The 5,573-nt window shown below is 42.7% G+C and overlaps 1 pseudogene; it reads left to right on the top strand.

The window, feature by feature from the left end:
• LOC106812724 overlaps positions 1 to 5,573 on the top strand; it is a 35,346-nt pseudogene that overhangs the window by 17,785 nt on the left and 11,988 nt on the right.

The following is a 5,573-nucleotide window of genomic DNA, read 5'->3' as shown; positions in this document are numbered from 1 at the left end:
AGCCATTGCAAAAGCTGTTGAACGATTTAATCATAATAAAAACGAGTAATTCAGTATACTTCACTGTCTAAGCAGCTATTAGTGATACAATAACAATTAATCCATTAATCTTTGCACCCACTCTTCGAAGTATTTAAATGTTTTACGCACCGTTTGTGGCGACTGTCGTGTTGTAGATATAGACGAATGCAGCATCATGCACAATCTGTGCGTCAATGGTCATTGTTTGAACACGCAAGGCTCCTATAGATGTCGCTGTGATCCGGGTTACAAACCCAGCCTCACTGCTAACACCTGCATAGGTAGGTCCCCGTCAGCAGACAGTGTACGAAGAACTATTTTAGAAACCAACGGCATCGCGAATGCTCAAAGTGTGTGATATATTTATCCACTCGTGTATGTAAATAATTCAAATTTTACAGTTATAATTAAAAGAAAATGTTCAAAATTCCGTGAAATAACCAGCTATAATCTACTGATAGTACTAATGCTAATTTTTGGACTCTTTTGGAATTATTGCGTCATTGCATTTGACCTCTTCAGCTACAGTTGTTGTTACTCTCCTTATTCCCGCCCACCGACTTAATGAGGAATTCCGACAGAGAAGGATTTCTATAAATAAATCCGAAATGTTTTACACTATGTGCATGTGTCTTAATACAGCGCACCATGGGTTCATTCTAGGATTAATATAAAACAGTTAAATACAGGTAACTGGTGGCATCTCTGAATACGTAATCTATAGTATATAACGCATGCGCACGAATCGAGCACTTTCATCATGCCTTTATCTCTCGTTTCTCTTCGCCTCTAAAGACGAGGACGAGTGTGGATTGGATCCTGCTCCCTGCGGCCGGTTTGAATGCATCAACTTAGAGGGAAGCTATCGCTGCGTCTGCCCAACGGGATACGTGCAGTCTGAAGATGGCGCCATCTGCGAAGGTACGTGGTGCTCAAGCGACCCTGAAGTTATCCTAATTCGTATTTGGCTATACTCATATCGCTACCGTTACCTTGTCACTATATCCAGTGTAGTGGACATTGACAAGTACGAGACATAACCGTATGCCATAGCCTCGTCGATCTGTAAAGGTAAACCATGGACCAGGTTTTTTCGCCCAGCATCGTGTCGATTGTCATCGACATAATCGATCGTCGATTATCGATCTATTGCAGATGTGAATGAGTGCCTGGACGTCGTGGGCCTGTGTCTGAATGGCCGCTGTCACAACACAATGGGCAGCTTCAGCTGTAGCTGTCCACATGGCTTCGTGCTGTCACACGATGGCAGGGAATGCACAGGTCAGCTTCACTCGTCTGTCGCTACCACAGAAATAATATTATTATTATTATTATTAAATCTTTATTGCATGTGATTCAAATGCAAGTACATGTACTTAGGACAGTCTTTTTCATGGAGAAAAAATCTGATAAATGCAATAGTGTTGAGCAGTTAAAATTATAAAATTTCTGAGTGATACAGTACAAAATAGTGCTATACAACATGAAGAAAAAATATATACAAGAAAAAAAACGTCAGCATAGCATATACTAGTTAGAAATTTCTCTCCAGGGGGCCCTAATACCTAAAGCGACAATACTGTTTAAATATATTAGAAATTGTGTTCTATTGAAAGTTTGGGAGTGATTCGAAGCAGCAGGTGATCGATGAGTTTAGTCAATGTGAACACAAATCTCCCACGGTATTGTGCCATGGTTCGGTAGAGGCGCTAGCGTCGCTCGCTGGGGTCTATTTTATTGGTCTGTCAGCATTCTAGTGTCTCTATATAGTTCTATGGTCGCTATGCATGCTACGTATCGCCTACCGTGACCGCACCCATCGTTATGTAAATAGTACCATGTGCGTTAGGTTAGTATCTCAGTATAGTTTTCCTTTGCGTAGTGCTTCTATGCATCAAAGGAACAGTGCAACCAGTGACACATCCATATCTGCTTGCGTTGCAGACATGCGCAAGGCGATGTGCTGCGATAGCTTCCGACACAACAAGTGCAAGCGCCCCCGCCCAGCGCCAATGACACGCAGAGACTGCTGCTGCAGCGGTGGCTCCGCCTGGGGAGAGAACATCTTCGAAGTGTGTCCCATGCAAGGCGAGAGTAAGTGAATGCTGCGTGAAGGCATAATAAGTTAGTATGTTAGTAATTACTCCGATAATTTCAGATTCGCTAAGATTTGTACGTGTCTTTGCCTCTGAAGCGTTACGATAAACGTCGTTCGCCGCCATCTTGGAGTAAAAAAAATCCATCTTGGAGTATTGCCATGTTGATGAAGTCTGAGACGACCAGTAAAGCCTTCTCTATGAACAATAACAGTAACACCACGCGCATTACAGATATATTATCGAGAACTAAGAATACAATAATATAATAAATTATTAGCTCCTAATATTATATAGAGAACACCAAATATAACACGTCATTACATTTGCCTATTGCACCATCAAAATCGAAATATTTTCATATATGCCAGAATTTGTAATATTTAGTTTCGATTTTTGATTAGGCGGTTTCAATGAACTGTGCCCAGATGGATATGGATACGGCAAAGACCTCGATGGCTCGATGGAGGGTACGTTTACTTTGTGCTGCCAGTATCACACGTAGACTAACTCGGTATTAGTGCGCTCTATTCCACGATGTGTGGGTTACCAATATACTAAATTTATTAGCACTTCCCATTCGGTTTTAGTATCGGACGTGGTTTTTAAGTGTGGCCTGCAAACATATGCTGCGTGCATGCATGCAGCCTGTGGCCATGCAGCCTGTGAGCATGAGTGTTAAGGCGTGTGTGTTTCATTACCGGATCTGCTGTGTTCATCATCGTATAGACATCAACGAGTGTCTCCTAAACCCGGACGCCTGCCTGAACGGACGATGCATCAACACGGATGGATCCTACCGCTGTGAATGTCCGTCAGGATGGAAGCCAAACCAGGACGGCACCTCGTGCTTAGGTCGGTACCATGTGCTGCCATCTATCGGGCCGAGGAACTATTAATCGTTGACGTGGCAGTGTTGCTGCTTGCAGAATTCTCTGAGTATAATAATGACATTGCGTCAGTTCCTCTTGCTATTGATAATGATATATTGTATTATTATTTAATATATCATTATATTTGATATATTAATTGTATCTTTATATTGATATATAATAATTGATATAAAACTTGCTGAATTTAATCGCTAAACCTAGTTATCGCGCTTACCATATTATAATGTTTTTGCGGATAGTGTAACATAAAATCGGGTCTGATTCGTGAAGTGTATACCGATGGCTATCAATATATATTGGTCATGAATACCTTGCATGTCTGTAGATGTGAATGAATGCCAGACTGGCAATCCGTGCGGTCTTGGAACTTGCACCAACTTGGACGGTGCCTTCCACTGCGAATGTGAAACGGGCTACGCGCCTGGACTGATGGGTACTTGCGAAGGTATGCGTGTGTATTCATACAATCGCGTATATGCGTGTAGACTTATAATGCCGTGTGTATGGCGCCATGTGAAATCGTTGTATTACCAATGTACAGTGTGAGAGCCAAATTGGAAATACATCATGCGTTAAATTGTCTGGCTTAACTATTTGATATATAGGAATTTTAATAATCTGTTACCGTATTGTGGAAATGGTAAAAATATGTTTTGCGACCAGATGAATAACGTGGGCGATTATTTGAATGATGTAAACACCCTTAATAATGACAAACAATTACGTGAGTGACGCAAACGCCAAGATTAATGACGTGAACGATCCTTACGGATGAAAGTAAGCGATTTCACGATTGACGTTTGCGTGGGGGACTTGTGTGCCGCAGACATTAACGAGTGTCTGGAGCGGGACTACGAGTGTGCCTTCCGATGCCAGAACCTACCCGGCACGTTCCGCTGCATATGCCCGAGCGGTTACCAGCTCGCCGCTAATGGAAAGCACTGCGAAGGTACGCCCCGCTCACAGGCACTTGGCGACTGAACCATTGGATCGTTTCACTAGTAAAATGATGGTAAATAAACACGGAATGTATTTACTACCAAAGTCTTAATGTTTCTCTACTCTATTTCGCCTATATTATTGCCGATAATTTCCTATAAATGCCGTTCAATTGCTTCTCTGCAACGCACAAGTACACCGCACGCACACTGCTGTGCACAAACAACATGAATAAAGAGTTATAACTCTTTATGCTTGTTGTTTAATTTACCATTATTTTACTATTGAAACGTTCCAAGTGCCTGTGACACCGCTGCTGCTCATAGCGTAGTAGCTGGTGTCCGCCGCCAGGTGGCGTGGCGATATATCGTAGACGTTGCTGTATAATGACGAACTGTGATTGTTGTTCTGTATATATATATATATATATATATATATATATATATATTCCCGGGCAAGGAATGGGTGGCGCGAGGGTATATGATAGTAAGATAGCAGAATTCAGAAATTATTGGCAACACACATACATGCTTGCACGCACGCATGCACGTGCGCACCATACCCATCAACCACACGCACACACACGCACGTACGCACGTACGCACGCACGCACGCACGCACACACACACATACACGCTTTATGATGTGTGTGTGGTTGCATGCGTGCATGCGTGTATTTATTTATTTATTTATTTATATCCTAAAGCATCCCTCACCTTCGCAGAACGAGCCTGTGGGATCAGCTCTGTAGCCGCGTGTGCACACACACTGGTAGCTGCCCTGCGTGTTCGTACACGTGCTCCCCCTACCACAAGTAGTCGGACTGTCTCTGCACTCGTCAATGTCTGCAAGATGGAAAACATTCAGGATTTGAACTAATATCGACTTATTATTACTAAGATTAGTTTTTAATGTAATGTAATATAATGTAATGTGATGCAATATAATGTAATGCAAAGCAATAAAAAAATATTTAAAAAAAATTATCAGTTGAATCAGCGTAAATGAGAATCGAAAACGCGAAGGAGCGTTGCCGTGGAAATGCGTGCACTCACCGACGCATCTGCTGCCGACCATCTGGTATCCCTCGTTGCAGACGCAGTGGAAACTGCCTTCCGTGTTGACACACTTCTGCTCACAGTTGTGCCGCTTGATCTCACACTCGTTCATATCTGAGAGAATTGAGATATATATATATATTATATATACTGAGAGAGAGAGAGAGAGAATGAGCGAGAAGAGGACGAGAGAGAGAGAGTGAAGAGAGAGAGACGAAAGATAGAGAGAAACGAAGAGAGAGAGAGAGAGAGAGAGAGAGAGAGAGAGGAGAGAGGAGAGAGAGCGAGAGAAAGAAGAGAAAGAGAGAGTGAGAGAGAGCAGAGAGAAAGACAGAGAGAGAGAAGAAAGAGAGAGGTGGACCCGGAGAGAGGTGGACGAGAGAGACAGAGAGAGAAGAGAGAGAAGAGAGAAAGAAGAAGAAAGAGGAGAGGAAAGAGAAAAGATAGAGAGAAAGAGAGAGATGTAGAGAGGGGGAGAGAGAGAAAGATAAGACGCAGAAGAGAGAGAGAGAGAAAAAGGGAGAGAGAGAAGAAAGGCAGGAGAGAAAGAGAGAGGAGAGAGAGAG

Source organism: Priapulus caudatus, unplaced genomic scaffold (genome assembly GCF_000485595.1).
Source record: "Priapulus caudatus unplaced genomic scaffold, Priapulus_caudatus-5.0.1 Scaffold679, whole genome shotgun sequence".
NCBI classification, from domain to species: Eukaryota; Metazoa; Priapulida; class Priapulimorpha; order Priapulimorphida; family Priapulidae; genus Priapulus; species Priapulus caudatus.
Note: the sequence above shows the minus strand (reverse complement) of the source record. Positions and strands in the feature narration are given on the sequence as shown.